The sequence below is a fragment of the Amphiura filiformis genome, chromosome 1 (assembly GCF_039555335.1).
Source record: "Amphiura filiformis chromosome 1, Afil_fr2py, whole genome shotgun sequence".
Classification (NCBI taxonomy): domain Eukaryota; kingdom Metazoa; phylum Echinodermata; class Ophiuroidea; order Amphilepidida; family Amphiuridae; genus Amphiura; species Amphiura filiformis.
The window spans coordinates 50,364,671-50,387,149 of NC_092628.1; the positions used below are offsets into that span (position 1 = coordinate 50,364,671).

Here is a 22,479-nt window from a genome sequence, read left to right on the forward strand (position 1 = left end):
GGGCAATTTGAGATATCCAAGGTCAAAGTTTATACAGGGGTCAAAATTAAAAACGATTAGAAAAGCTATGTAACGAGTCGTTACAGTTGGTAATAACTATTTTTATTAGATTGACAGTGCCAATAATTTGAGACCATTTTCATCAAATTTGGAGCATTTTATCTCTTTTAGCCCCTGTGGCTCCTCACATTTAACCTTTGACCTTTAGGCTTAAAACTCCGAAACGACAAGTCGGAGAATTGAATTGCCCAGGGGTGATAATTCTACACAACCACCCCCCCCCATAATCTTATTTTGTACCAAAATAATAATCAGCGAAGAAAGGCAAAAACCCGATAAAACAATAGTTTGCAGCCGGACTATTAATGGAAGCCTGACACTTCTTGATATTAAAAAACTGAGCTTTTCCTAGTTTATTTTATTTATGATACTCTGCATCTTTTGTATATACTTAATCCTATTCAGCAACATAATAAATATGTGATATATTTTAGTATGTTTTTTACCCGCAGCGCAAATGGGACTTTTGATATGCGTGCCATTCCGTGGGCTGGAGTAAACTACACAGGACACGTAACATGGTTCCCACCATCACTCTACAAAACAGCTTGCAGAGTCGATGTGAAGTATTTTCCCTTTGATGAGCAAACATGCACCTTGAAATTTGGATCATGGTCATATGATGAACAGAAGTTAGATTTGATACCGTCCAACGTTAGTACAAAAAAGGATTTTTGGCGTAATGGAGAGTGGAGTATAATGGAGTCACTTTGTAGAAGAAATGTGACCAATCATAATTGTTGTAATGATACTTACGTTGACGTGACTTGTACGTTTGTGTTAAGAAGGATGGCGCTATACTACTTTGCGTACATTTTACTGCCATGTGGATTAATATCTTTCAACACAATTTTAGTGTTTTATTTACCACCGGATATAAGTGAGAAAATGTCACTTTGTACAATGGTGCTTCTATCTATGGCATGGTTTTTACTACTAGTAAACCAACGCATCCCGCCAAATTCTACGAATTTTCCACTGATTGTGAAATATTTACTCTTTACAATGATAATTGTATCTTCATCAATAATGCTTACTGTTTATATATTAAATTTGTGTCATCGATGTCCAAAACACATACTCAAATGCCAAGATGGGTACGAAAAATATTTCTTGAAATATTGCCTAAATTTTTAAGTATGCAAAGACCACAAAGATATGCAAATCGCTACCGCCATGTTGGAATTATGCTTACTAGTGATGCTATTTGTAATAATCGTCTTGATGGTAAGAAACTTGCAGTGGAGAGCAATGGAAATAATCTAACTGTACGCATGCGTGGTGAACTGGATGTTGATGAGGAAGATGAGGACTCTCAACTTTCAGCTTCTTTTGGTAAGTCGAATGTGAACACTTTGAGATGATATTCTTTGTGCAGCATATTGTCATAGTTTGGAATTACATTATGTTACCATACCATTCTCATATAAATCACAACCCTTATAATATGTACATCCCAATTGTAAAGCAATTAGGGGTACACCTGGTATTCTGCCTACTTATGTGCGCGGTTGTTTGATGGGATCATTTATTAGTTTTTCAAACAAAACATCACGTACAACCAAATTTTAGGTTTAAACAGCTAAAAGTGATATCATGCTAATGTATACAGATGCTTTTGAGTGATTCCTCAACTTTAATTTCCCTCTTTTACAAAATAATTCACTTTTATAGTAATTTTTTTTTTGATATAAAATGTATCTATTATTGATCAAATTGGTGGCGCTATTTAGTTACTGGAAATTACTCTTTCAAGCTTTTAATACAAATAATTCCTTTTATTGTTTGATAAATATGTTTATAAAATTTCCTTGTTGCTTGTTTCACCTATTTCACCTGTTTTAATGGCAGTATTAATCACCTAACCCTTGCAAATAAAGAAATATGATTTAGGAGAAATAGCGCCATCTATAGTTTGCAATTAGTTAATAATGAAGCCAATTCTATATACATCAAACAACCGTGATGTGTCAAATTAATTTTAAAGAACACTTTCCGAGGCAATTAAATATTACGCAAATGACGTTATTTGACGTTTGCAGTAAGATGGCATAATGGAGATAATCCCTTTTTGCTTGCTCACATAATTACACATACCCATATACTAACATACCTGGTTATACACCCACCCCTACATCCCATTCACAGGCATCCCTCCCCACCCTCAGAAAATGTATGCCATAATACCAGTAACCGGGTAAGGTTATACAGGATTTTGAACTTTTGTGTAGGCAAATTGGCTGCACGTAGCCACCTAAAATATTTTGTTTTTCAAAAAATAAACATGGCAGGCCTAAAAATCATACTTCATCTTAAAGTTGACACTCTAATTATTATTATTGTAATACTTTTAACGTCATAGCTCATACACAAATGTACTTTGTAAGTGTTTCAATTTGTGTTCAATTTCATGAGCATGAGGTTTTTTGGGAAAGAGGCCAGGAAAATATGGGGAGAGGGTCCGATTTCATTGCGATTTCGCATATGTGTTACAAACAAACCAATGAAATAATGTACCTATTTATTCTTTCGATAGGTCCTCCTGATTTAAAACAGTAAGCTTACATGTTCACAGAATGTCAATGAAAATGATGGGGTAAATGTCGTCTTTTTTGCAACAACAATATTAATTTAGTGTGCCAATATATTGACACAATTATTCCCTACATTATTTCTTTGAAGTATCAGCTAACACATGCATATCAAAATTTTATGAATCAGCTACGGAAACATTAAAAATAATTTATTTCATCTCAGCATATCAGGCCAAATGGTCCAAAATGGAGTTCTGAGATATCCACACATTTAGTTTCAAGTACTCACATTTTCTGCTATTTCACAGTATCAATTCACAATCCCATAATATTCCAGGTGCAGTGCTCCTGTATTACTACTGATAATCCTTACTGCATGGGAAGTATCAATTGATTTTCACAAAACTTGCAGAAATTGACAAATTTCTGCCAAAACTTCCACACTATCTATTATCATGTTCAAACCATGTGCTAACTTGTTTACAATGCTAGTTAGTGTTGCCAGGGCCAAGGTGATAGTACTTATTTTATTGATTTTGTCTAGTATAGTGCTGGTTGAATACTCATGCTCCACTGTGCATATGCTTCAGTGATTTTAGCAATCAAATGAAAATGATAGGGTTGCCAGTTCATGCACTGGAATAATAATCACTATAAGGGGGCACATCACTAAATAAATGTCCCATTGAAGTACATGTGAAAATGCAAGGTGCATAATAATTATGAGTCCTGGGGGAGGGTAGAATGGGGGAGGGGGGAGCAGTTTTTGGCAAATATTTACAGTGCATCTTTATAAGGCTTAGGAAACACTACAGAAGAACATTCAAATCTGCATCATAATATCTAGGCCATTTAAAGTTTCCACATTGGCAAAGTTAGGCTGGCCGAGAGCAGGGCCAGGGGAGGATGACAGGAAATGTTGGCATACCTTTTAAAATCTAACCCACGGCCCCCCCCATGTATATTTGGGATTCCCCTTCCAAAGAAAATGATAGCCCTCACACCTTCTCTTTCTTCCATGAGTTACACCAAATGCGGAAGGATTTAGTGTAGTGTCCCCTTAAAACAAGAACTGTCTTTAAAAAAGAATTAGTGCTGTGGGATATCTAGAGCAAATATTGATACACAAAAATAATTTTAAAAATACTTTGTTGATACAATTTTTTCAATCTACATCTCTGAGATGTTTAATATATACATATACTTCATAAATAAAAATTAAAAAACAAAAGACAAGTTGAGTGGAATTTTCACCCTCCGTAACCTTAAGTTGACAAAGACAATTTGATGATGCATTGCAGCGCTATAGTAAATTTAATATGTTAAAGATGTTTGATCTCTGGTCATTCATAATTATGATTGTCTTCTAATTCAGATGATGAACGTGAACAAATTCTTCAAGAACACCCAGTTGACGATCTTGATGCAAGACGTGATACAGTGGTTGAGCAATCTGAGGCTTTAATTATTCACAAGGCTATAGAAGAGATCATGCATCTAGCTTCCACTCACACCTCAAAGGAGGATATCATATTGGTAATTAGCAGTCCAGCCGTATGTTGCAATACATACATATTGTATAAATCGTACACATTATTGTGGCACACATGCATAGAGTTTGGTATGCTGATAATTACAACAGAAAGATTTTTAGCTGCAAGCTAATCCCCCCTCCCTGAAAAAAGGAGAAAAAATAGGACAGGGAATTTGCACAATACTGAAACTGTTACTTTTGCGACGTACAGTTTTTGAGTTATAAACAAGAGAAATGATATTGACTTTTATTTGGGAAAACTTTTCCACTCCCTAGTGCATTAACGCACTATTGCAAAAATTATTCAGCATGTCAAACCGTAAATAATTGACTTAAAAATGTTCCTTTCTTCAAAAGTACTTTATCATCGTTCCAAACGGCTGGATTTTGAGTTATTCAGAATAAATATGGACAAAGGACACGTTTTAAAATGTATAACACCTGAGATTATGTCTTATAACACCTGAGATTATGTCATATTAATTTAAAAGCTTGCAGTTGACAGGAATACAATCTGTGAAAAATCTCTCCGAGTGAATGGATTCTGTAAAGATTTTTCTGCAAGCTAAAGGCTTTGGTTACTTTTTCCGTTGTGCCAAAGGCTTTTGGTTTACTTAGAATGACTAATGTCCTTAATAATTCCCCATTAGCCAATTGCAATGGGTCTGGCCTCCCTTTCAGCCAATCTCTTTATATTAGAAACGCAATTCATTCGGTTGCCATCCGACTTAAATTTACGGATTTGTCATTTGGACAAATCAACTCATCAGGATTCCTTACTCAGTTTAATAAGACTTTTCTAAGAATGGGTGGGACTCTCAGATGTTTCTATGGTATTCATTCAGTGGTGTTACTTTCAATACCCTAACTGTATATAAACAATTTATATCCATATCCGATAATTGAAAACAAGTAAAAATGGATCATAAAAATCTCATATAACGTTAGTATATCCCTCGGCGTCTCTTCCGAGATTAGGAAATCCTAGATGTACGTTACACTTTAAATTACATGATTTTCTTTTGCTATTAACAAGTGAAACAATGATGAGTCCACTTAAATACCACTATCTAAAGTGAATAAACGCTGAGGTCAATTGATATTCCGAGACCAGCGTATCGCCATATCCCTAATCTAAAGTATCTTTGTTTTCTGCTTTCTTATCCCACAGGAAAGAGAAGACTGGAAGTACTTAGCTATGGTTATTGACCGTTTATTTCTCATCTTCTACCTATGTGCCGTCTGTGTTGGAACCAGCATTATTTTATCAGAAGCACCTCTAGCAAAATCATTCTTTAAGAACTTCTTTTTTCCTACCCAGCTTTAACACTTACTCCATTGGTTTGCCCGATAATTCGTCCAGATTTTATCAGTACTATTGAGTATAGACATTAAAAATCTTTTAAAGTATATGGCGAACGCCGTTTTGATTAAACTGTTATGCGCATCTTAAGAACATAGGCCTTTTTTTCGAATTGATTCGAAGATTGCACTTATCTATACCAGCACCATTTTGCAATTGCTAGTTCAAATCAATTTTAATGCGTAGTAAAATGTTTCATTATCTTAATTAAGTTAACAAGTATATCATCTTTTGATTGAAGTTCTTATTTTTGATTCAAACACAGAGAGTTTATTCTTACCTTAGAATTTCAGACGGTACTAGATCTTTCATCAGCTAGAGTGGAACTGTCATCTACATCACCCAACAATTAATGATGTCAGTGTGATTGGATCAAAAGGTTGAAACTTCAATCATCAATTAACCCAACACAAATAAACGTTCTTGAACGTAGCTCATCATATGTATGCATCGTATGCATTTGGCTTCACGGGACTTAGAAAAAGTGTTGGAGTATTTATTTAAGAAGATAAATATACATGTACTGCTCAAAAGAAGGTATCGTTACACTTGAAAAAGTCGGCACAATTTAAAACCCAAATTTGTATGGAGTAACTCAATGAATTTGCTGAATACAGCATTTACTGCTAACTTTGACACCTCGTTTGTTGCCCTGCAATCTCGTTGAGAAATGTTACAAGCATTTCAATGGTAAAGGGTCGGATTAACAGAAACACTTTCTTCACCTTTTATTGAGCGTGTTTTGTTTTCAATCTTCAATCTCATGCTACTCTTATTTTCTTGGATTCATTCTTTACTCTCAGTTATGTCAAACGCAATGTTTACTCCTGTTTATCCTTCAATAGTATGTCCACTATCACTGTTCACAACAGCAGTAATGCTACGTTGTATGCTTCTGACCAGGTGTCTTATTTCTTCCTGGTCAATGCTGTTACACTTTGTCACCAGGATACGGTGTATATAGTGTCCCATACTCCCATTATCATTCATCAGAACAAACCCAGTACCAATGGTAGCAGCATATAGGACTATTGCTGAAAGTAGCACTTTGTTGACGCACACCGACATCGCCTGGCTAATAATTATTTGGTGCAGCAGTGACATTAAAATGAATACACGGGATCGATACACGTAAATTGCTATGCACGATTTTGATATCAGACGAAAATCTTCGGATACTGAGTTAGAAAATGATGAATATCTCCCGTAAATGAATTTTTCTCAAGAAACCAGATGTGGTCTCATACACTTGAAAATACGTGTTGAACAGATATTATAGTCGTTAGCGTGCGCTTTGAAAATTGGCCGTGCGCTTTGAACTCAAAATTTGACCAAGACTCTCAATTTTATATTGCGTTGGTCTTGTATGGACTACAGCGCGCAGCAGGCTATAGCGGCACTCACTCAAGTGGAGAGAGTATAACCATTGACCGCAATGTCGTATACAAGCTTGCTCACAGAGCGAGGAATCAATTACCCCGTCTATGTCAGTAGCCTTAGTCAGGTCACTTCGCTAATAATATGCATCTCATAAGGTCCGAATAAAATGGTCATGGGTGGCTGTGGATTCAACCTACCATGGCGATTTCTACTATGAAGATATCGGGGCGATGTCACTGTGTGACGTATACCTATGCATTGATTCCTCCTCTCAGACCAATGAGGTATATTTTGCCTTTACATTACATAGTTTAAATTTGAATGAAAAAGGCTCGTACAATAAAGCATGTACCGCATCGGATACTCATCCAGATATCTATGCAGAATCCTTTGTATAGGGACTACTGCAACTTTTGAAAATCCGACACTGAATCATTGAAATGCTTGTAACTTCGTTCAACCAGATCGCAGAGCAACAAATGAGGTGCCAAAATTCGCAGTTTAAAATATTACATTCAGCGAGTATATTAATTTGATCAATACTCTTTTGGTTGTTAAATCATTGCGAATTTTTCAAAAGTAACTATACTCTTTTGCAGTTTATTACTGGTTATGTTTGGCAGACTATTTTAAATTTCAGAAATTTAAAATAGAGGTAGTGTCAACTAACCGTCAGCTAGCCTTTTTCCCTATGCTACGCCCTATGGGAAATCACATGGATTCTCAAATAGTGATAAAAAGTGTACCTACAGCAGGGATTTTCTGGCAAAGGCTGAAATCAAACATTCTTTCTTGTGTCTTTAATAGAGAGTATTACGATTTTCACATATATAACACAGTACATGTATCTTAATGTTAACATTATGTGAACAACATACATAATAATGCAGCCTATGGTTGCATAACGAAACAAACTGGAGGTACGCTATCGCTTTCTAAGGCAATCATGTTCATGACGTATCATGGATATAGATTTTGACACATAAATAGCCTTTTGTTGTTCTTTCTGATACATAACAGTACTCTCTCTTTTTAAGGTTAAAATTCGATTTTAATGTCTGCTTTTTATGGAAAATTGAAAGTTTCCGCAGTAAATCTGTTTTCTCTATTCACAGAAAATGATAATAAATAGTGATTTATGTAACTTCATCTGTTCGTCTGTTTATTAAAACCTAGTTCTGCCATTTTCTTAAATTTTATTAGCACTTCCATCTTTACACAGCCGTGACGTTAGTCACGGCTGTGTCTTTTTTCTTACAGGTTCTTTCTTCTTCTTCTTCTTCTTACACAGCCGTGACAGCCGTGACGTTAGTCACGGCTGTGTCTTTTTTCTTACAGGTTCTTTCTTTCTTTCTTCTTTCTTCTTTCTTCTGTCAACCATTACATTTGCTCTAGCACTCACATGCTTACATCGATTTTGACCTAACTTGGTCACAATGATCATTGACCGTGCCCCTACATGTCACATGAAACTTATTGGGTCAAAGGTCACGCAGGGGTCACAGGGGTCAAAAACGTGATTTCAGCTCAAAATGCCCCTTCTCCTACAAATTACGTAGGACAGAGACGCCACTTGCACACATGCATTGTAATTACCCAGTGTCTATAAGGTGTACACAGATTTGGGGCCAAAGGTCATTAAGGGGTCACTTCCGGTATAAAACGAAAAACCTTCAAAATGTTTTATTAGCTCAGTAAAACATGGGACAGTAACGGTATGTTCACATATAATCTGCAGTCACCCAATGTATATGTGGTATTTTTTTTATTTGGGGTCAAAGCTCATTAAGGGGTCACTTCCGGTATAAAAAGAAATACCTTTAAAATGCATCTTCTTCCACAAAAATTCTATTAGCTAAGAAAAATATAGGAGAGTGATGGTATGTTCACACGTGAATTATGTCTACCCAATGTATATATGGTATTTTTTTATTTGGGGTCAAAGGTCATTAAGGGGTAATTTCCGGTATAAAACGAAATACCTTTAAAATACATCTTCTCCCACAAATTACGTAGGACAGTGATGCCACTTGCACACATGCATTGTTATTACCCAGTGTCAATGGGGTGTACACAGATTTGGGGTCAAAGGTCATTAAGGGGTCACTTCCGGTATAAAACGAAATAACTTCAAAAAACTTTATCACCCAAGAAAAATATAGCACAGAGACGGTACATTCACACATGAATTGATGTTACTCAGTGTATACGTGGTATTTTTTTATTTGGGGTAAAAGGTCATTAAGGTGTCACTTCCGGTTTGAGACAAAAAACCTTCAAAATGCCCCTTCTGCCACAAATAACATGGCAAAGTGATGCCACGTGCACACATACATTGACATTAGCCAATGTCTATGGGGTTTTCATATATTTTAGGGTCAAAGGTCATTAAGTGGTCACAACACGGCTGTGTTCGTGGTCTTAGACCACAGCTAAGTCTAGTTGCACAGCCGCCATCGGCGCTGTGCATTGTTTTTACCACGTTCTTCTTCTGTCAACATTATGATCAGCCATCGTAGCCACATGCTTTCAGGCATGTTGACCATACTTGGTCAGTAGAACCGTTTGATGGTGCCACAGATATCACATGATCAACTTCCGGTCAAATGTCATCCACTTCCGGTCAAAGGCCAAAACTTGGATTTTCACTAAAAATGCTTCTCCTCCCACATATTACATAGCATCGTGATGTCACTTACACACATGCATCACCTATAGCCAGTGTCTAAAAGTTGTTCACAGAATTGGGATCAAAGGTCATTAAGGGGTCACTTCTGGTAAAAGTCTGAAAAATTTGTAAAAAACATTCAAAAAATCACTGTCTTTACAAATTACATAGCAGAGAGTCGCCATTAGCACACATGCATCGCTACAAGCTAGGGTCTTTAGGATGCCTACAGTTTTGGGGTCAAAGGTCATTAAGGGGTTACTTCCGGTCAAAAACCAAAATTATCACAAATTTAAAAAAAAATTTATCTCAAAATGTAAACAGACCAGAGCAATATAACCATCATACATGAATTGGTATTACCTGATGTATGCACGGTATTTTTATTTTTGGGGGTCAAAGGTCATTAAGGGTTCACTTCCTGTTTTTAGTTAAATAACTTCGAGAATTTTTATCTCAACAACTAAACATAGTAAAAATTTTTAATTAAAATCAAAACAATACATTTTGTCGTTGTACATAAGGTTTTTTTTTTTTTTCATTGAGGTCAATGGTCATTAAAGGGGTCAAAAGGTCAATCATAAATTTAAAAATAATCTAAATCCATTTATAAATTCCGATTAAGCTGGAATTCACCAGGAATATTCCTTATGACATCCTGAGCAGTATGTAATATTTTGCGGGGTCAAAGGTTATTAAGGGATCACTTCCGGTTATCAACAAAACCGCCTGGTGGCTGTGCTCGCGGTCGCAGGTGACCGCAACCGATCGTATATCTTGTTCTTCTTCTTTCTTCTGTCAACCATTACATTTGCTCTAGCACTCACATGCTTACATCGATTTTGACCTAACTTGGTCACAATGATCATTGACCGTGACCCTACATGTCACATGAAACTTGTGGGGTCAAAGGTCATGCAGGGGTCACAGGGGTCAAAAACGTGATTTCAACTAAAAATGCATCTTCTCCCACAACTTACGTTGGACAGTGACCCCTTGCACACATGCATTGTTATTACCCAGTGTCTATGTGGTGTACACAGATTTGGGGTCAAAGGTCATTACGGGGTCATTTCCGGTATAAAACGAAAAACCTTCAAAAAATTTTATTAGCTAAGTAAACAATAGCACAGTAACGGTATGTTCACATATGATCTGCAGTCACCCAATGTATATGTGGTATTTTTTTTATTTGGGGTCAAAGCTCATTAAGGGGTCACTTCTGGTATAAAAAGAAATACCTTTAAAATGCATCTTCTTCCACAGATTATGTATGACAGTGACGCCTCTTGCACACATGCATTGTTATTACCCAGTGTCTATGGGGTGTACACAGATTTGGGGTCAAAGGTCATTAAGGGGTCACTTCCGGTATAAAACGAAAAACCTTCAAAAATTTTTATTAGCTAAGTAAAACATGGGACAGTAACGGTATGTTCACACATGATCTGCAGTCACTCAATGTATATGTGGTATTTTTTATTTGGGGTCAAATCTCATTAAGGGGTCACTTCCGGTATAAAACGAAATACCTTTAAAATGCATCTTCTTCCACAGATTATGTAGGACAGTGACGCCACTTGCACACATGCATTGTTATTACCCAGTGTCTATGGGGTGTACACAGATTTGGGGTCAAAGGTCATTAAGGGGTCACTTCCGGTATAAAACGAAAAACCTTCAAAAATTTTTATTTGCTAAGAAAAACATAGGACAGTGACGGTATGTTCACACATGAATTGTTGTTACCCAATTCATATGTGGTATTTTTTTTGTTTGGGGTCAAATGTCATTAAGGGGTCACTTCCGGTCTGAGACGAAAAACCTTCAAAATGCCCCTTCTGCCACAAGTAACATAGCAAAGTGGTGCCACGTGCACCCATGCATTGACATTAGCCAATGTCTATTGGCGTTTTCATATATTTTGGGGTCAAAGGTCATTTAAGGGGCCACAACACGGCTGTGTTCGTGGTCTTAGACCACAGCTAAGTCTAGTTCCCATTCTTTCCTTTAACCCTCGTGCTGGTGTGATACAAACGATGTCTTTTCTATCCAGTAATACTAAAATAAGCATACACATATTTTGGCTCCCATTTGACAATCCAATATGGCAGACTCACCTTTGCCTTGAGTTTAATATATAATGCATAATGGTGCCAATCGTAAGCGTTTATCCCTTACAGTAATTTTTAAAATGCCAATTATATCATTCGATTTCCTCTATGGGCCCCATGTGACGATCCAATATGACAATCTTACCATAGCCTTTATGCATAGGGCTATTCTGAGCTGGACCTATTTGCACAAACAAACTAGGTAATTAAGTTTGACTGTTTAAATCATGGCCACATATTACCATGAATCAATATGAGATATGTGTGTTAATATTCAGTTCAATTACAAATTCACATTCAGAACAGTTAATATACATCTAACCTGGGTAACAAATAACTGTTGGTAAACATGGATTTCATTATGACTTCATTAACATTGCCGAAAGTCACATAATAATGGCGACTTCTGATGGCTTGTTTGAAATTATTTCTTATGAATAACCACTTGGGGTATCATTCAATTCAAATAAAAGATGCCTTAAGTAATTTATACAAAGCAGTTTGCGAGCCGTCAACTGTATTATTGATATTTCCTTTTTACTAACAAAAATGTAGTTATTGTTCAATAACTACTTTTAGCTCTAAACTTTAATTGAAGTGTAATTTATGAAAGAAAGGGGCTCGGTCACACACCTTTGCACAGTATTTGTTGTGGGGCCTGATAGCACAACAGACACACCAAATTACATTTTAAATACGAGGAATGTCCTCCTGATATCAAATAATTTTGATGTTTTGAAATTTGCGATATAATACAAATTTATATTTTTGATATTTAACAGTCCTCGAAGTACACTTTATAAATCTAATGATATGTATTAAAAGTGTATGTAGCTGGAAGAAAGGCCGTATATTATAATGACAATTTGACCTTTTGTATTGAAGATATACGTTTTATAAAAATTTAGGTCTTTTTCTTTCTGGTGAAGTGTGGTACAAAAAAGTGGAATAAATTCGCGTGAAGCGCGCAAAATATTGTGTTGGTTTATATGGCCAAATATGAGGTTAATTTGTTGTATCTGATGTGCTCTCAGGTCCCACAAAAAATACTGTGCAAAAATTAGTACAATTTTGGGTGGACTTCTAAGAAACAGTGACATGCCATATTTCGTTCTGGAGGAATGCGAGTAAGGAGGAAAACATTCTAACAAACATTCGGACCAATTCAGTTCAGCAAAATAAAACATTCAGCTAAGACATGCCAGATGCCGGACAGGATGCGTGGTTACTGCTGGTGGAGGTGGTGTAAATGGAATGTCCAATAATCCCATTTATCCGATGGCACGACAATCAAACATTCATAGATAGATTTACTGCATATAGAATTTCTTTGAATTAAGGATAGTTATTCATAGGACGATGATCGATCTTATTGAAGCTGAAAAATACATAGATAAAGAAAACCCTTCGAATGACCCCAAAACAAATTTAAATAAACATATAAGGGAACGCTGAAATCGAATACAAAGTAGGACAAGGTATGGGAAATATACACGACACGCAGGCGTTGCAATGGAAGGATATGGTACTTGTACAAATGAAGTACGTTTACGATAATATAAGAGACCCCAAAACAAATTTAAATAAACATATAAGGAAACGCTGAAATCGAATACAAAGTAGGACAATGTATGGGAAATATACACGACACGCGCGGCGTTGCAATGGAAGGATATGGTAGCCTACTTGTACAAATGAAGTACGTTTACGTTTACGATAATATAAGAGGATGATACAACGATACCCACGGGTCATCACAGAGAGGATTTTTGTTGCTACTATGAAAAGCTTAGGGCCGGAGTGTCAGGAATTTATTTTTGTGTGAAATGTACATGACACCCTCTCTGGCAATCCCTGCTGGCTATAGAATTATGTGGAAATCCGTAAGGAGTGTATAATGCCATAAAGGAGAGAGTTGTATGAGATACATATTACACGGTCATCACTGAAAGGCAAGTTGATGACTGTACAATGTAAAACATGCTCAGGAATCTTTACTTTTAAATAACAGAAATGTACAAGACATGCTTACAAATATGGAAATTCTACAATTTACAAATAAATTACCTTAAGGGGTACTACACCCTTTGGTAAATTTGTCACTATTTTTGCATTTTTCTCGAAAAATAATAACACACTGGTAACAAAAGTTATGTATATTATTGGGGCAAGGAATTTACTACACTGAAATTTCAGTGTCTCAAGACAAGCGGTTCAGTATATATGATAGGAAACGAGGTACATCCTAGCGGTACCTTATTTCTTATCATAAATAACAAACCGCCTGTCTTGGGTCACTGAAATCCCAGTGTAGTAATTGATTCCTTGCCCTATAATATACATAACTTTTGTTACCACTGTGTTATTAGTTTTTGAGAAAAATGCAAAAATAGACACAAATTTATCGAGGGTGTAGTACCCCTTAAATGAATGAAGAGGGTAGTTGTGTGATTTCTTATTCCCAGCAAACACAAAAACGTTTTAAAAACGTTTAAAACAAGTTATATTTTGGGTTTTGGTTTAGGTAAAAACGTTTTAATAACATTAAATGCCGGGTTATATAAAGGTCATGAAAACGTTTAAAAACGTTTTGTATGAAAACACACTACAACAATATTTTCAAAATATTACTGTAAACTATTTTTGCAAACATTTTTTGCCAAATATTTTGTCAACACTTAAATAACACTATGTTAAAATATTGCCATTAGGTTATCAAAAAAATGTTTTTTAATGTTATGAAAACGTTTTATACCCTTTATATACCCTTTATATAACCCGACATTTAAACGTTTTCTGACAACCTTTTATAAACTTATGCGAATGATATCGAATACGTTTTGTGTTTGCTGGGTTATCATCACTTGGAGACATCTTCTGCCGATAAATACAGAGACATTGTCTGAATAGTAACACTTCCAGTAGCCTGGTAGCTTTGCTATAATTTTATAATAATTTCAATGCAAATGAATGTCATGGAATTTTCGGAAAGTAAACAAAATGTGGCAAAATGGTACTTTTGAGGATGGAAATAAGATTAAGATATTCCACTTTGCATATTTTTGTATACAGGAGAATTGGTCACCTTTCTGTGGCTTGGTATGTCAAAAGTAGGTACTTCTGGGCACGACCGTGAATGAAGAAACAGCTAAAATAACAAAACCAAAACCAAAAAAATAATAATAATAATAATAATAATAATAATAATAATAATAATAATAATAATAATAATAATAATAATAATAATAATAATAATAATAATAATAATAATAATAATAATAATCAGGCAGATTTTTACATAACTTAAGTGTGTTACAGGTTTGTGATGCTTATAATCTTAAAAATGTTGTTTGAAAGTTTTGGACTGATATTTCATCTATAACTTGCCTTTTTTACACTCTTAAGATGATATCTCATTTCTAAAATATTTATGAATATGCAATTTTAACGAAAATTAGTGAAATAAGTACTAAAAAGGAAACTATCTCTCTTTGAATAATATGGCAAAAACTCCAAATTGACTCCTGCCTAGAAGTGTCCCTTTATGTGTGACATACAACGACAAATATCACAATAAATTATAGAAAATGTTAAAAATGAAGATTGTCTTAGACAGATAAGAGGACAGTACTACAGGAATGTGTGAGAAGAAATCATTGAACATCATTCACACAGCAGCTGGAGGATAGATTAAGTGTAGTCATTCGTTATATAAATACCAAATGTTCATGTTATATTTTAGCATGATTGATAACAGCGAAATGTCCATTAAAACATTACATTCAACATAAAATAATAGAATGTAAACTCTAAATATTCATACGTCATTATCAAAATTTATCATTAATACCAAGGCATTTCTGGCGATCTGGATGGATCTGGATTGATAAAATGTAAAGCTCTTGCTAAAGGCGATCTTGTAAATGTGCTGTCGCCGTTTAGCTTTAAACATCTGGAAGTCAAGGTGCTCGAGCTCTTGAATGTCATCCGGCAGGTGTTCTATTTTCGTGTCGAGGAGTCAATGAGTGAGAGGTACAGTACAGAATGAGATAATTCCACATTATTTTACACAAATACTCAGCAACCGAAAAGTAAGTTGAATATAAATTATATAATGCCTATAATTATAATTGAGGCGAGTTAAAGGCGTAGTACAGTCTGGATCTGGAATAAATTGCTTGTTATGAAAGGACCCAAGATATTGTAGCGCTATTTCATGTGGGCAAATCATGTTTTTATTAACTTTGGTTTTGACTTCTTTCAGACCTGTTAAGTTGTGGAGACTGCGATGTAAAACACACACACACACACACCCCCACACACACACCCACCCCAACCCCCCCCGCAACCAGGCCCATACACACCCCACCCATCCCAAACACACACCCATGTAATCATCACACCACCACAAACATAACAAATGGTAAACGCACACATCATGTATTGTGTAATTATCATGATTTGGCGAAATAAGGCAGTAAATGTGTTAATAGTAGTCTGCTGAAGGAAAGCACAGACAGTCGTTCACGAAGCTGCTTGAATTGAATGACACACACAATGAAAAGATAACGTTTTTAAGTACATTCAAATTTTAAAAGCTTTGAAAAGATTACTTTTGTTTCTACATCATAACTTCAAATAAAACTTAAATGTATTTTCATGCACTAAATATGGAATGATATTATTTTGATTAAAGAAAGAAAATGCAGTTTAGTGTGTCTTAGGTTAAAAAGCAACAATTGCTTAAAAATTATCTTGTAGCTATACTATTGTTTATTGTCATTCAGTTCAAATATAAAATGCGTAGATACAGAAAGTCCTCCGATTGACATTAAAGTTGCCCGGATTTGAAAACCCACCTTAGTAAACATATAAGGTGACGACGAAATCGAATACAAAGTAGTTCACTGTAGAGGAAATATACACGACACGCTTGCCAATGGAAGGATGTGGAAATTGTACAAATGAAGTGTGTTTACGCTACATAAGAGGATGATACAACGATACCCACGGGTCATCACAGAGAGGATTGTTTGTTATATACATTTAGGGCAGGAATATCAGGAATAATTTATGTTAGTTTTCACTGTCAAATTATGTCCCTATTTATCTTTGGCCCTAAAGTAACTGACATCGTACAGTTTTCTGAACATCGTGTCGCGGCGTTCGACTTATTTTTCGATAGTAATAATTAAACGTCTTGTTCAGACGGTGTGTTTACAATCTCAAATTTGATCAAAAACTACAGCAACTAAAGTCTTGATTTTTGCAGGGTATGTTAGTTTACTAAAGTATTTTACAAAAGTGTGAAAATCTTTGACTTTAAATGTACATGACACTCTGTCTGGCAATATAATTAGGTGGAAATCCACCTGGAAATTAGGGGGAGTATTTATGGTCAACTTAAAAGTTGTGTGAGATAAATATTACAGGTCGTCACTGTAAAATTTAACACATCCTCATAATTGTTGCAAAATTGTCTGGATAATAATTTTTAATTTACTTGCTTCGATATCATTTTGTAATAATATTTTTATTCAAATGAAGGACGTGGCTTGTCATGAAAATGTTGGAACATAAACAATAATGTGCCCACGGTTGTTTGATGGGATCATTTATTAGTTTTTCAAGCAAAACATCATGTACAGCCAAATTTTAGGCTTAAACAGCTGAATGTGATATCATGCTAATGTATACAGATGCTTTTGAGTCATTCTCAGCTTTAATGTCCCCTCTTTTACAAAAGTATTCACTTTTATAGCATTTTTATAGCTTTTTCGTATATAAAATGTATCTATTAATGACAAAATTGGTGGCGCTATTTAGTTACTGGAAATTACTGTTTCAAGCTTTTAGTACAGGTAATTCCTTTTATTGTTTGATAAAATATGTTTATAAAATTTCCTTATTGCTTGTTTCACCTATTCCAGCTGTTTTAATGGCAGTATTAGTCACCTACACTTTGCAAATAAAGAAATATGATTTAGGATAAATAGCGCCATTTATAGTTTGTATTTAGTTAATAATGAAGCCAATTTTATATACATCAAACAACTGCCAAAGTATGAAATTATTGTGAGAAAGGAAGGAAGATTGGTATGATTCATTTTGAAATCCTTTGGAAGTAAAGAGCCCGAGATGTCATAAACGAGTGTTTGACCACCTTTCTATTCTTTTTTCTATTTCAATAAAACACGACAGATGTTATAAATATATCATGATGTAAAAAATGTCGACTATAAGGGTTGCTTATGAAGGATAAGACGAAGGTATTACTGGATTGTGTGTGACGAAATCATTGAACATCATTCAGACAGCAGCAGCTGAAGGTTACATTAAGTGTATTTATTTTTCGTTTAAATGCCAAAGTTTCATGTCACATTTTAGCTAGTATTCAAGACTCACGCTTATACTGCGGCCAGCCGATCATACCGGCCGGCATTGCATAGGCCTAGTATATACAAACCGAGGCGGCCTGTTTTTTCTTTCAATCTCCTTATATGGTCAATATCTCAAAAAATAAGGCCAATATCAAAACACTAAAAAAAACACGGTTTTTGAATGGTGTCTCAAGATTTAAGAAGAAAACATAACAAATCACTTTTTTGCAATTTTCTTCATAATTGTTGTTTTTACACCAAATCTGTATTTATATTAAGATTCATTGATGTCTTGCCTTTATAAAAATGTCTACTTTTATATGTCTTGCGTGAATAATTACAAAGTTATGGCACTTTTACTACATGCATGTCTGAGAGTACACAGCACCTTAAAGCCGCAGTGCAGTCTGAATCTTGGGTAACTTACTTATTATGAAAGGATACAAGACAGAGTAACGCTATTCCATGCGGACAAATCACGCCTTTATTAACTTTGGCTTTAAATTCTTTTGGAACCTGGTGTAGGCTGCGGTGTAAAACACACGCACCCCCCCTACACCCCCCCCCCTACATACCCCCCTGCCCACAATACACATTCTTACTCCCGCCCACATACACACACCCATCCCAAATACCCACCACAAATACAATCATCCCACTCCCTTAAACACACATACATTATAAGCACACATTATGTTTAATTATCATAATGATTCGACAAAATAAGGGCCCAATAATTGTGTTAATACTGGGCTGCTAAGAGAAATACAGATCGTCTTCTATTTCAAGAAGCTGTTTAAATTGAATGACACACACAATTGAAAGATAAATAACACACGTTCGTTTATTAAGTCTTTCCAATTTGAAAAGACTTCTTTTGTTTCCACATCAAAACTTCAAATAACACTTTACACGTTTAAATAACTAACAAACCTAGTTTCAACATAATTTTAAAGACACAAGTTGTTTTTCCCGGCGCCATATGAGAATAACCTATGTAATTTGAAGCACTGAGTATCAAATGGTATTTTTATTGAAGGTTAAAGAGCAATAATTCCATCTTGTAACTAAATAGTGTTGTTTTTTGTCGTTCCATTGGAACATTAAGGGGATCTGGTTTCGTGAACTGTTCGGAGACTGCACATAACTGTCCTTCGTAAATTATTCAAATTTTGGTGTAAGTGGTATTGGCTTGTACCGTCTTCTAGGTCAGGTTTCGCGGTACTCATAATCATTATATCCTAGTTGGAAATCTTTAGTATAGTGTTTGCATGTAATGAATGTTACATTAATGTATAGAGAGATGGGGATGCTTACATAACCTCACCTATTGATATTGGTGTAGTATAGCGCAAATTGCAATTCTTGAAATGTTTTGTGTAAGCATCGTAGCCGTCGTTGATAGATTAACGAGTAGGTTTTTTAAAAACAATCTTGTTAGGCTATTACAAACCTAATTTACACATCTAATTTTCTACATTGCGTGTTTACCAGGTGGTTACCAGGTGGTAACTAACTGTACTACTGTTTAAGACATTAATCATTACCGAATTGTAGTTTGTAACTTCGTTTTTTGTTATGGTTTTTAATATTATTGGATTCAAGCGTGAGTGTGGAAGATGTTTATATGTCCATTTTGAATAATAAGAGTGTTGATATGGTTGCATAAATGTAATTTAGAGTTTAGTCTAGATTATTGAATTGAATGTTATATGCATTTATAAATATTACATTTGTGGATCCACGTTTTTGGTGTTTCTTTAAAAGGACCAAACAACGTGAATTTAACGGAATACCATTGAAAAAAAATATATTAGAACAAATTTGGATCAATTGATATTACAATCAATTTGATGTCATTTCTTTATTAATTATGCATGTCCTTGCTTTGAAGGATTTCTAAACTGTTTTCCTTTTTCTCGATGTAAATGAAATATTCAAATTTATTGTTTGTACTGATTAACGATATTTTTATCTTTACGTATGCCACATTGCCACATTAGTACCCTAAATAAAAGAAGACATGCTGTACTTCATTCTATATTAAAATTATGTTTTGTTAATTTTCAATACTTATCACCATTGTGCATATGGGCGAAGAGATCCACGCGACGCATCCTGTATAAATAGAGATAGTTCAGTGGATTATAGAGAAACCAGAAATACAATCGATTTAAACAGAATATCGGAAAGGCTAACCGATGTTCGTTTTCCTGTTCTTTTTATTCATTGGCATGCACATGTTGGGTGAACAATATTTTGAATGCATACATAATTATTAATTTAATCGTTTTTGTTTTGATATCACACGAACGCCAGATCAACTGGATTGATTTGAACAGAGAATGAACAGAGATGAAAGATAAATTATTTAACATTTTCCGTGAGTTTCTTCGGCAGCTATAAAAAAAAACCCGAGATGAAAAATCAAGCTGTCGATTCTCATCAAGTGTTTAAAAAAGCAACAGTGTTTGTTGAAACGAATTTAAGTAAGTTAGTGTATTAGTTTTGGATCAGGTACAAAAGGAACCTTGTTTATTGAATTCGCTCTATCAATTATTTGTTATTGACTATCTGTTATTGTTCGAGAATGTCTTGTATTTTAGCATGTACTTACTCACGCTTACCCTTTTCTGAGCAAGTATATGTGTACAAAATAACACAGGTGAAATTAAAGGAACATCGTTAAAGCAGGGAAACAAGGCAGATTTGCACAATACGCTATACTTTTGTGACTACTTAGTCTATAAAGTCACTACTTTAGACACTAAATACCATATGCCTTTAAACTTGAAATGGTTACAACTGCCAGAAACTGTTGAAGATTAATCGTGAAACAAATGACAATGCCTTCAAAGTTCTAGATCTCTTAGCATAACTACAATTTTATTAGCTTTATAATACTGGGTTCCTTCACTTTTTGGCATTGTATTATATTTCATTTATTTTTTCACTCAAATGGCAATATGAAATGCCATGCCATGTATACGGTAGATACTAGTCAGGTTGACTGCTCTTCATAAAAAGATGAATTCGATTTGTCACATTTTCTATTTTAGTTGATGTAACACGGATGAACATCGACAGCCACTGTGGTATCCAGTTCGTGATTTGTAGCTGTGTATTAGTACTTTAAACCATGTACCATTATACATGCAAAGGATTTTTTCATCCTCACATTTTATTTGATTCTCTATACAATATGTGTATTGATGTAGCACTCAGTTTAACTCGCACTTTAATTTCCTCTGTCCTCTATTTTATACACATCTTTTAGCACCTATTTTTTGCGCCTTTATCTACGAATTCCTTGTCTTTTATACGTTTGCCAAACAATTGCCTCTTTCTTGTTGATTAGGAATTATGTTGCAAATAATGAGATACCATGTTGTAGAATTTTGAAAGAGGAAATATTAGTTGTGTTTATAGTTGAGTTTGTAAATATTTGTTTTAAGAATGGTGTGTGGGTGAGTACGTATGATATATACCTGTATCAGTATGATCTCCTTTGATATGCTCAAGCATTATATAGTAGCGTTAGTGATCCAGATTTAGGTGCTTCATAAAGTATTAGTTTCTCTGAACGAGCTCAGATTTTGTAATGTTATCTTTCCGATATCTGGGGCTCCGTATAAAGTACATTTCTTATTCTTACGATATATATATTACTTGCACATGTATGATGTAAGGTAGCGGTTGTGCGTGTGTACTTTTGCGACGTGTTGGGGTCGTTTGTGCATAAGTGTGTATACCGTATATTGCTTGTGGTAACAATCAATATATAAAGTCGACGAAGACAAATAAATTTTAACAATATTGCCAAGCTCAAAGCACAGGTCGACATACGGTAAGTACCCCGTCACTGGGTCACGTCCTCCTTATTATGATATTTTCAACACGTTTGAGCATTTGCACAATATTCTTTTACATTATAATCTTAATTTACTCTACAATACTTCGAAACAACATCGAAAATCACCACACAACACTTACAAAGGATAAGCAAGGTGGTAAAAGAGTGATTGCTTTCACATACGCGGCCCTAAAAAATCCTTCACAAAAGTTGCTGTTATCTTATTAATTCGATCCTTCATGTAGTGTAATGCGATTGATATCACCTCGACGTCTTCACAAAGGATTTCTATGGGGGCATTGATTAAAAGCTTGATAAGTTGCAATGCCTCAGTAACTGATTAATGTCTCATCCGCATCACTTAACGAAATTGGAATACACGTGCTTGAGAGATTGTTACAGTTAATTGTGTGAAATCTAGCTAATTCTTGATAGTGTGGTAAAATGTGCTTATCCTATCGTGAATGTAACAATAAAGTACACCGACAAAAACCGTAAAGGATTGTGTTTCTATGGCAACGATGGCGACATGAGTGATTGGTACAAATGCTGCAAACAGTGAAGGAATTCGAATAAAACTAATGTAATTCAGG

General features: G+C 35.0%; 1 protein-coding gene and 1 pseudogene across 1 annotated transcript in view; both read left to right on the forward strand.

Annotated features, from left to right (window-relative positions):
• The window catches only part of LOC140148382 (neuronal acetylcholine receptor subunit alpha-3-like), a 71,224-nt pseudogene extending 63,309 nt beyond the window's left edge, over positions 1-7,915 (forward strand).
• Positions 1-22,479, forward strand: part of LOC140148402 (aspartate dehydrogenase domain-containing protein-like) — a 316,009-nt gene that overhangs the window by 167,504 nt on the left and 126,026 nt on the right. The gene's annotated exons all lie outside the window — the stretch shown is intronic.